Source organism: Pituophis catenifer, unplaced genomic scaffold (assembly GCF_029215685.1).
Source record: "Pituophis catenifer annectens isolate HBS135680 unplaced genomic scaffold, rPitCat1.0.hap2 SCAF_8, whole genome shotgun sequence".
In the NCBI taxonomy this organism is placed as follows: Eukaryota; Metazoa; Chordata; class Lepidosauria; order Squamata; family Colubridae; genus Pituophis; species Pituophis catenifer.
Window position 1 is genome coordinate 5,204,600 of NW_027256888.1, and position 11,419 is coordinate 5,216,018.

Genomic DNA, 11,419 nt, shown 5'->3' on the forward strand with positions numbered 1-11,419 from the left:
GGACAAGAAACAACGGATGGAAACTCATCAAGGAGAGAAGCAACTTAGAACTAAGGAGAAATTTCTTGACAGTTGGAAAAATTAACCAGTGGAACAACTTTCCTCCAGAAGTTGTGAATGCTCCAACACTGGAAGTTTTTAAGAAGATGTTGGATAACCATTTGTCTGAAGTGGTGTAGGGTTTCCTGCCTAAGTAGGGGGTTGGACTAGAAGACCTCCAAGGTCCCTTCCAACTCTGTTATTCTATTCTATTCTATTCTATTCTATTCTATTCTATTCTATTCTATTCTATTCTATTCTATTCTATTCTATTCTATTCTATTCTATTCTATTCTATATCTGGGATTGATCTATCTATCCTAACTATCTATCATCTATCTATATCATATTTATATATCTATCTCTCTATATTATCTATCTGTCTATTATCTATCATTTATCTATAACATATCATATCTATATCTATCATATCTAATATATCTATATCTATCTATCATCTATCATCTATAACATATCTATATCATCTATCTCTAATACCATATCTATATCTATCTATCTATCTGTCTATCATCTATCTCTATAACATTTCATATCTATATCTATCTATCCATCTATCATCTATCTATCTATATATCTATCATCTATCTGTAATATATCTATATCTATCATCTATCTATCATCTATCTCTATAACATATATCTATATCTATCATCTATATCTATATCATCTATCATCTATCTTTCTCTAATATATCTATATCTATCTATCTCTATATCATATCATGTCTGTCTGTCCGTCCGTCCGTCCGTCCACCCACCCACCCATCCACCCACCCACCCACCCACCCACCCACCCACCCACCCATCCATCCATCCATCCATCCATCCATCCATCCATCCATCCATCCATCCATCCATCCATCCATCCATCCATCCATCTATCTATCTATCTATCTATCTATCTATCTATCTATCTATCTATCCTCGCATAGAACTATTTTGTAGGATGACCAGAGATTGCCATCTTGACGCTTCTAACAATCGTATTTTTCTCCTTGTCTACAACAGGGTTAGAGAAAGCAAGAAAGTCCATTGGAAGGGAGCCCAAAAAAACCCTACTTCTCGAGGAGGTATTTGTGAATAGCCACACCGTGGGCAGCTTTCGCTAACGGAATCTCTGCACCGTTCGGCCCCCAGATATTTAACATATTGTTAATAACGGAATATCGAATGGCATTTAGTCATCTAAAGGCTGCCGGAATGTACTGCCTGCAGTTTTACATATCTATGTTTAAAAAATGCCTTTTTATTTTTTTCCCCCCTTTCCTGAACAAAGCAAGAACTTAATGAAAACTCTCTCTTGGAACCTGGGGAGGGGGGGGAATCCAAAAACTCTTCCCCACCCCCCCCAAGTGTCTCGTGTGTGTGTTGCACGGCATGAGGTTGAAGCAAATTGACCAAAGCAAATGAAAATCCGTGTAATCCCATCCCGCTCGTTTCTTGAGAATAGGGGAAGGGAAACGGTGAGCCGTGTTTTCGCCTTAATTTATTGCGGATGTCCCAATGGCTGCTAAATAACATCATCATCATCTTCATTTAAAGACCCCATAATCCCTTGCGGGGTGGAGTCTGGGCAACTGAATGGAGTTGAGTGTTTACTGGCCGGATGCCCTTCCTGTTTCCAATGAGGAGTTTTGTTCAGCAGATATATTCTCGACATACACAGAGGGAGAAATATCTGCCTCTACCTAGGATCGAATTCACAACCTCTTGATTGTGAAGCGAGAGTTCCACCTCTAGGCCACCGCACCACTCCAACAGCTGCTAAATAACGCACTGCCTTAATTACATTTATTCTGCGACTTTACTGTCATTGGTGGTTTGGTTCTCGAAGCCGAATTTAGCGTATTTCTCCAAGCTCGGTTTGAGTGTGCTTGATTGAATTTTTGTGGATGTGTCCGAGAAGTAGTTGGAGGCCAGGCGTGCAAATGTATTCTTAACTTTATGACTATGGCAATAAAACTGTGACAATAAAACTACAGGCAGTCCTCGACTTACGACGGCAATCGATCCCCATATTTCTGTTGCTGAGTGAGCAACAGTTCTTAAAACGAGTTTTGTTCCCCTCTACGACCTTTCTTGCCACGGTTGTTAAGCGAATCACTTCAGTTGTTAAATCAGTGGCACGGTTGTTAAGTGAATCTGGCTTGTCAGAAGGGCGCAAAAAGGGACCGTGTGACACACACACCCCCGACGCAACCGTCATAAGTGTGAGTTGGCTCCCTAGCGTCTGAATTTTTGATCATGTGACCATGAGGATACTGCCAGGGTCCTGATGTGAAGTCCCTTTTTTTTTCAATGCCGTCGTATCTTCAAACGGTTGCTAAATGAACTCTTGTAAGTCGAGGGCTACCTAATTCTGCTGAGTCAGCCATGCTCTTTTTCACGCTATCCTTGTCGCTCGCCCTTCTACTTGTTGGTGCCAATACATCTATGGCATTTGCTTAGGGGAAAGCATCTTCTGTTGATACTATTCTCTTCTGATATAAGTTATTTTTGCTACATAAGATCCGATCCCAAAATTTGGAAATGAAGGGTGGGATGGATGATCTCAAGTGAGTCTTTGCTCTAAATCAGAGGTGAGGAATTGTGGCCCCTTTATGACTGGTGGACTTCAACTCCCAGAATTCTTTAACCAGCATGGCTGGCTCAGGAATTCTGGGAGTTGAAGTCCACCAGTCATAAATAAGGGCCATGTTCCCATGTTGGCTCAGGAATTCTGGGAGTTGAAGTCCACCAGTCATAAATAAGGGCCATGTTCTCATGCCGGCTCAGGAATTCTGGGAGTTGAAGTCCACCAGTCATAAATAAGGTCCATGTTCCCATGCCGGCTCAGGAATTCTGGGAGTTGAAGTCCACCAGTCATAAATAAGGGCCATGTTCCCATGCCGGCTCAGGAATTCTGGGAGTTGAAGTCCACCAGTCATAAATAAGGGCCCTGTTCCCATGATGGCTCAGGAATTCTGGGAGTTGAAGTCCACCAGTCATAAATAAGGGCCATGTTCCCATGCCGGCTCAGGAATTCTGGGAGTTGAAGTCCACCAGTCATAAATAAGGCCCATGTTCCCATGTTGGCTCAGGAATTCTGGGAGTTGAAGTCCACCAGTCATAAATAAGGTCCATGTTCCCATGCTGGCTCAGGAATTCTGGGAGTTGTCCATAAGTCATAAAAGAGCCATAGTTCACCATCCCTGCTCTAAATCTTAGTCTCGTTAACCTGATGCTCAGTGGATTATTATTTAACTACGAATCCGTTCTTGAGGAAATAATCTGATTGCAAGTATCCTTCAGGTTTACAACGAGTTGTACTTAAAACCAGTTGCATTATCCTGGCTAAAAAACCTTTAAATCAATATTCACGTCTTCAGCGGTTGACCAAAACCTACTGGATTTGCACAAAAGCATCGATGCGCTTGAATAAGTTTTTTTCTCAGTTTGCAAAACACAATGCTGCCATTTTATCGATTTATCAGCTACCGAAGCGGAGAGGGACTCGCTTTTCACAGGAAATTGTAATTTAACTGTGAATTATATGTCTGTTAACTGTTTGGTTTGGCTGTGAGCATTTTGTACAATAAACTTGATTGTTCATTTTGAACAATAAAAGCAACAAAGCCCTTTTTAAAACAGCTGTGTGACGTCGTTTTCTTTCAACCTATCCTACCCTTTGCGTGTGCTACGTCATATTTTATTGTTTGTGAGGGAAAGTGCTTTCCAAGGGTAGTTGGTGTACCTTGTTTCCAAAGAATTAGATCTTTCCGTGCCTTTTAAATCGAACAATTAAAGGGAACAAAAAAATAGCATGGAAAGTCAGTTCTGTATGGAAGTACCGTGTTTCCCTGAAAATAAGACCCTGTCTTATATTTTTTTGAACCCTGGAATAAATGCTTGGCCTTATTTTCAGGGAGGTCTTATTATTTTGGGGCACGTGGAGCAAGATGGGGCTCCTCTTGCCATCTTACTTGATTTCCAGCTCTGCATTTAAATATTTTCCGGGAGGGCTTATTTTTTTGGGGGGGAGAGAGGCTTACTTTAGTGCATGCTCTCAAAAGCCCGATTGGGATTATTATCAGGGGATGTCTTATTTTCGGGGAAACAGGGTACGTAGTTCAGCCAATATGTTAAATGGAATTCCAGATGGCGGACTGGAAATGAGCATAGATTTTATTCTTGATTCAATAAATCTATACATATATATATCTGTGTGTGCGTGTATGTATGTATGTTCCAGCATAACTCTGGAACGCCTCGAGCAATTTCAACCAATCTTGGTACACAGATGATTTACTCTCTGGAAAGAAATACTGTGGGGGTAAGACACCCCTAACACACTTCTGTTGTTGTGTATGTGTTCTGTTAAGATATAGACTGTTGTGCCTTAAAATGGCTTCTACTGGACTGCCTTAAAATGGCTTCTACTGTACAACACAGTGGAGTTGCCATGGTAATGGCTTCACAGTACTCCACAAGGGGGCTCCCTCTGGTAAGGGGGAAAATACAACATTAGAAATTACGTTTGGTCTGGACATTTTCAACAAGGCTGTGATTATTCTTCAGGACAAATGGCCTACCTACACCACTACGAGACCGACATGACGTACTTCACGCAGATAACATACGAGGAAAGAACTACAACGTTGAACGGCCTAGTACATATATCGCGGACGAGAAGCCACTTCTAAATCAAGATCAGATCCACTAATTTAATTCTTGCCAAAATCAGGGCTCAGGGTGAAGTTGCTCTTCCTGTCTAATACAGGATTGAGATAAATAAATACCCGAGCAGTAATATATAATGATAGAGAATATTTGTAGCTCAGATTGAACTGTGGGGAATGTCTTGCTTGGTTTTGTGGCAAACGTTTCACTGCCAGACTACATAACATCATCAGTGCTAGAAGGGAGTGTATATCTGTTTATATATTAATATATAAATACTGGTATGTTAAACTATATTTAGTATATAATATGAGAGCAAACCCTACTCCCTTCTGGCACTGATGATGTTACCTGGTTGGGTAATGAAACATCTGTAAGAAAAATACCAAACTTGAGACCAACAAGGACCCCACAGTATATACAAAGCAAGGCATTCACTGGGGGAAAACCTTACTATGACCATAAATACGCAACACACTTAATACATCTTTCTCAAAAGATAGAATACGAGATCCAATAGAACTGGTTTTGAAATCAGCAAGGTTCAAAACGCATCCATTACTGGGGTAGTTCCATGGATACAGAAAAATATGGCATTGTCATTATTGTATCCAGTCAGTTAGCTCATCCATATCCATACATATATAAAACTTCTTTCTAATCTTGCTTGCTTCCTTCCGTCCCTCCCTCCGATCATTCATCTTCCCTCCCTCCTTTTTCCTTCCTTCCTTCCCTCTCCCACTGTTCACCTTCCTTCCTTCCTTCCTTCCTTCCTTCCTTCCTTCCTTCCTTCCTTCCTTCCTTCCTTCCCCCTCCTACTGTTCATCTTCCTTCCTTACCTTCCTTCCTTCCGCTCTCCTATCGTTCATCTTCCTTCCTTCCTTCCTTCCTTCCTTCCTTCCTTCCTTCCTTCCTTCCTTCCTTCCTTCCTTCCTTCCTTCCTTCCTCCCTCCCTCCCTCCCTCCCTCCCTCCCTCCCTCCCTCCCATTGTTCCTCTTCCTTCCTCCCTCCCTCCCTCCCTCTCTCCCCTCAAATATTTAGGGAAAATTCCAGCTATCCCAAAAAGTAGACTCCATTAGTCACCACACACAATTGCTAGGAACCAAAAGTATGGCCAGAACAGAGAATCAGTGCGGAGGGCTTGCCTGCTTGACAAACTAGAATTCTGGTTAAGAATGATTCATATTATTGCAGCTCCCATTTAAAAATATCAGGTGTAAAAAAAACCCCACACCCTAAAACAGTTGTTTCATAATCCGTTGTGTGCAGACTCTTGTGTTGAAGAGATACAAAGAAAGAAATCCCAGCCAGGAAAAGAGAGGGGTTCAGAAAATGAACAGGTAAAAGAAACCATGATAGTATGGGCAAAAAACTTCGGATATACTATAGATTTAGACAAATGGCAAAAGCTTTGGGAAAGAAATTGTAAATTGACAATGGCAACTAAAGGTAAAGGTTCCGCTCGCACATATGTGCTAGTCGTTCCCGACTCTAGGGGGCAGTGCTCGTCTCTGTTTCAAAGCCGAAGAGCCAGCGCTGTCCGAAGATGTCCGTCATCATGTGGCCGGCCTGACTAAATGCCAAAGGCGCACGGAACGCTGTTACCATCCCACCAAAGGTGGTCCCTATTTTTCTACTTGCATTTTTTACATGCTTTCGAACTGCTAAGTTGGCAGAAGCTGGGACAAGTCACAGGAGATCACCCCATTACACGGTGCTAGGGATTCGAACCGCTGAACTGCCGACCTTTTGATCGATGAGCTCAGCATTTTACCCACTGAGCCACCGCATCCCTAATGGCAACTACATAAGTAAAATTTATATAAAATGTTTTATAGGTGGCATCTACCACTGGCAAGATTAGCAAAGATGTTTAAAAGTATGTCCGCCAAATCTTGGAAATGTAAGGAGACAGCGGGGACATATTATCATATGTGGTGGACATGTGTAAAAGCAAAGAAATATTGGACAAAAATCCATACATGGTTGGAGAAAATGTTAAAACAACATCTAGATTATAAACCAGAAATATTTTTTGCTAGGCATAATACCTGAAAAATACAATAAAGGGAACTTATACTTAATATTACATGTCTTGACAGCATCAAGAATCGTATTTGCGCAGTAAATGATATAATTAAAGAATGATATAATTAAAAAAGAGAATGATATAATTAAAAAAAAATTAGATTGCGCAGAAATGGACAGATTGACATTAAAAATAAAAGAAAAAGAAAATATAGAGTATTTTCGAATATGGGGCTTGTTTTATAAATGGATATTAGAGGTAGAAATTAGGAGCGGGAAAAGTATTTGATAAGCAAAATGATTCAGACAATATGCTCTTCACGAAGCACTTATGCATGTAATGTGAAAATATATAAATAGTTTAAAAAAAAGAAAATAGTGTTTTAACATATAATTGCTTACTGCCTTATTCTCGGAAATTATCCTAAATCCTTCGTTCCAGCTACATTTCATTTCTCATTACAGCCGGCTGCCTATCTTTAGTCCTGCAGGTGGCACTCTGTTATATCAAGAAGGAGGAAGGCCAGAAGCTGATTCCAACTTTGCTTTACGTTCATTAATCATACCTCGGTTCTAGGATAGAATAGAATAACAGAGTTGGAAGGGACCTCGGAGGTCTTCTAGTCCAACCCCCTGCCCAGGCAGGAAACCCTACACCACTTCAGACAAATGGTTATCCAACATCTTCTTAAAAATTTCCAGTGTTGGAGCATTCAGAACTTCTGGAGGCAAGTTCAACTGATGAATTGTTCTCACTGTCAGGAAATTTCTCTTTAGTTCTAGGTTGCTTCTCTCCTTGATGAGTTTCCACCCATTGCTTCTTGTCCTGCCTTCAGGTGCTTTGGAGAAGAGCTTGACTCCCTCTTTTTTGGGGCAGCCCCTGAGATATTGGAAGACTTCTATCATGTCTCCCCTAATCCTTCTTTTCATGAAACTAGACATACCCAGTTCCTGCAACCATTCTTCATATGTTTTAGCCTCCAGTCTCCCTAATCCTCTTTGTTGCTCTTCTCTGCATTCTTTCCAGAGTCTCAACATCTTTTTTACATCGTGGCGACCAAAACTGAATGCCATATTCCAAGTGTGGCCTTACCAAGGCCTTATAAAGTGGCATTAACACTTCACATGATCTCCATGTTGATAGTGAGGATATTGAGTTAGAACCAGAAATTTTTTTGTTAGGAATGATTAAACAAAACATTAGAAAGGGAAAAAAAAGTACCTAATATTACATATAATTACGGCAGCTAGGTTAGCCCTAGCACAAGTTTGGAAAACAGATCAATTGCCATCAGAGCAGCAAATAATTCAAAAAATTTACACATGTGCAGAAATGGATAGACTAACGTTGAAATTGAAAGATAAGGAAGACTCAAGTATTTTAAGATATGGGACAGTTGGTATGAGTGGATAAACCAATGGAAAAGAAAGTAAAGTCAAATTTAGTATGGAATTAAAAGTAATAATTATACACCGTCATTAAGGGGGAAAAAAAGGGAAAATTAGGTTTGTATATATGTGTACTTATATACATTATATATACTTTGTTTGTTGTTTGTTAATATTGTTGTTGAAGGGCAGATGGACAGAAGGAAGGAAGGAAGGAAAGAAGGAAGGAAGGAAGGAAGGAAGGAAGGAAGGAAGGAAGGGAAGGAAGGGAAGGAAAGGAAGGACGGAAGCTCTTTTTAGCTTCTTACCTTTTAAGTGTAAATTGGGTTTTAATTGGATTGTTTTAAACTGTGGGCCAAAGCTGTATAATTCTTTTAATTGATTTTAAATTTTGTATTGGTATGTTTTTTATCCTTGCCTGTGCACCGCCCTGAGTCCAATAGGAGAAGGGCGGTATATAAATTGAATAAATAATAATAATAATAATAATAATAATAATAATAATAATAATAATAATAATAATAATAATAATAATAATAATAATAATAGCACTTAGAATTATATACCGCTTCACAGTGCTTTACAGCTCTCTCTAAGCAGTTTACAGAATCAGAACATGGCCCCCAACAATTTGGGTCCTCATTTTACCCACCTCAGAAGCATTTGAAATGTGGATTGACAGGTGGCTGTTACGTATAGGCTGGGTTGAGAAAATCAGAAAGGAAGAGGGCATAAGCCACCTGGGAAAGCCAAGGGAAATCATCCAAATCATAAAAACAAAAACAAAAAAAACCCCCAACGTTAGAATATTTTGGACGTGATGCGACACCAGAGGTGGTATTCAGTCAGTTCGAACTGCTTTGGGCGAACTGGTAGTGACGACTTGCGGGTTACATTACCAGGATTTGGCGGATATACGCATTCACGGGGCTGGGTGGGGCAAGGGCAGGGGTCCATGCCGGAGAGGTGGGCATGTGGGGGCTGTATGCCCATTGCATTCTGGGGGTTTGGGCACATGCTTTGGGCACTCGATCCAGAAAAGGTTAGCCATCACTGGTATATAGTAAACACAAAATAGGTTAACAGGTCAAAAACTGGCCTAAAATAACCTCTTTTCACACGTTCCCCTCAATCTAAATTACTGATCAAGAATAAGTTAATATGTCTATGGAGATTCTCAGCCATCCAGGTCATGGATATCCTAAAGGTGTTTTTTCAAGAGGAAACTGGACTTTCTGGTTTTTCTTTGAAGGCATTTCGCTTCTCATTCCAAGAAGCTTCTTCCGCTCTGACTGGATGGTGGGGAATGGAAGGGTTGATATTCCTTGCAGACAGCTGGTCATTTGCATCCTTTTAGTGGGTCATTAAGGCCAGTTGGAGGTTGATCTGTGTCACGAGCGGTGCCTACATCACAAACCGAAGCGCAAATGCTTCTTGTAATCTGCAATTTTTCTGGAAATCCATTCACCCTTTGAATGGTGCGGAGTATGAACTGATTTCCAGAAAAATTGCAGACTACAAGAACCACCGGTTTGTGATGTAGGTACCACTAGTGACACAGATCAACCTCCGAGATCCTTGGTGGTGCAGCGGACTAAGTGCTGTTATGTAGCACTTAGCTGCCAGCTGCCTGCAATTAGTGCGAGTTCAAATCTCACCAGGCTCAAGGTCGACTCAGCCTTCCATCTTTTCTAAGGTGGGTAAAATGAGGACCCAGTTTGTGGGGCCAATAAGCTGACTTTGTATAAAATATACAAAAGTATGAAGGCTATTGCTTAACGCATTGTAAGCCACCCTGAGTCTCCAGAGAAGGGCGGCATATAAAAATAAATAAATAAAAAATATATATATGTTCCTGTGCAACCCTGAATCACCCTGCCAAGAAAGCAGGAACTGAGTGTGTTAATTTAACCAGTTTCTAGTTGCTGCAGCAAAAGGAAGAAAACTTGCGGCTTTGCGCTGTTTTGTGCTGCAGCCAGGAAATCTTCGTTAAAGAATGAAGTTATACCAGAATGAAAACTAGCTAGAATCAGCCGGATTGTTAAGTTATTGCTAAACCAGACATTTGGTGATGCTTGTTTGCAGAGAGGCAGTCTGGGATGTGGCTTAAGGAATTGTGAAGAGAAGGACCAGGGGAGACAAGATAGTAATCTTCCAATATTTGAGGGGCTGCCCCCAGAGAGGAAGGGGTCAGGCCAGAGGTGGGTTTCAGCAGGTTCTGACCAGTTCTGGAGAACCGGGTAGCGGAAATTTTGAGGAGTTCGGAGAACCGGTAGTAAAAATTCTGACTGCTCCCCCCCACCGATTCTCTGCCTCCCAAGTCCCAGCTGATTGGGAGGAAATGGGGATTTTGCAGTTGAAACTGGTTGATTTCCCAGTCGCATTGAACAGGGGTGGGCAACTGGGGTCCCAGGCAGTGGTGGGATTCAGCCAGTTTTCACCTATTTGGGAGAACCAGTTGTTAACTTTCTAAGCAGTTCGGAGAACTGGTTGTTGGAAGAAATCTTATTTTGTTTTTTTCCACTTTATACATGGCTAATCCTGTAAGGAAGGAAACATTCTGGTGGTGTTTCTAGCCTAATCTTTATTGCCCTGCTTACAGAAACTGCCTCTCTGGTTAACCCTTTCTACATTGTAACAGCTAAGGCGAAGTGCTCACCGACCTGAGTGACGTTGAGTTGGCCACGCCCACACGGTCACATGACCACCGAGCCACGCCTACCCATCTGGCCATTAGGTCAGAGAACCGGTTGTTAAATTATTTGAATCCCATCACTGGTCCCAGGGGTCTAAATTGAAGACCTATTTTGCTTTTTTACACATGTGAGAAAAAGAGGAGAGTTTCCAGTTGAAACAGAAAGCTTGTTTTGACCTCCATCTGGGCATCTTTTTTTCTTTTCTTTTTAGCTTTGAGTTGAAGATAGGAAGGTCAATAAAAATCCCCTTTTAGTGTCCCAAGTGTGTAGATGTTGCAAAAGACCTGTTAGCCTGTTACAACTTCATCCCTTTCAATCACGTTTGTTCAATCTGAAAAGAGGGTACTAGGAATTTCAGTTTGCTGAAAATGTAGGGTTTTTTTTAAAAAACAAACAAACACAAAAACCTATGGTAACTTACCTGAACAAAGACTTTCTGTATTTTTCCCACTACTCATTCTTATCTTTTTTTAAAAAATGCAAATCTCCTGATATCATTTTAATGCAAATTATCCCAAAGTCTTTCTTATATACCTCGGCTTTATACATGCAAATCATTTCCTTGCAGAAATTTCAACATGAAATGTT

At 40.9% G+C, this 11,419-nt stretch overlaps 1 protein-coding gene across 1 annotated transcript in view; it reads left to right on the forward strand.

The window, feature by feature from the left end:
• The window catches only part of RELL1 (RELT like 1), a 28,454-nt gene extending 24,768 nt beyond the window's left edge, over nucleotides 1–3,686 (forward strand). Inside the window, exon 7 of the mRNA XM_070948693.1 lies at nucleotides 1,068–3,686. The gene's annotated coding sequence lies outside the window, so the exon portion shown is untranslated. The remainder of the gene's footprint in view (nucleotides 1–1,067) is intronic.
• The last annotated feature ends 7,733 nt before the right edge of the window (nucleotides 3,687–11,419 follow it).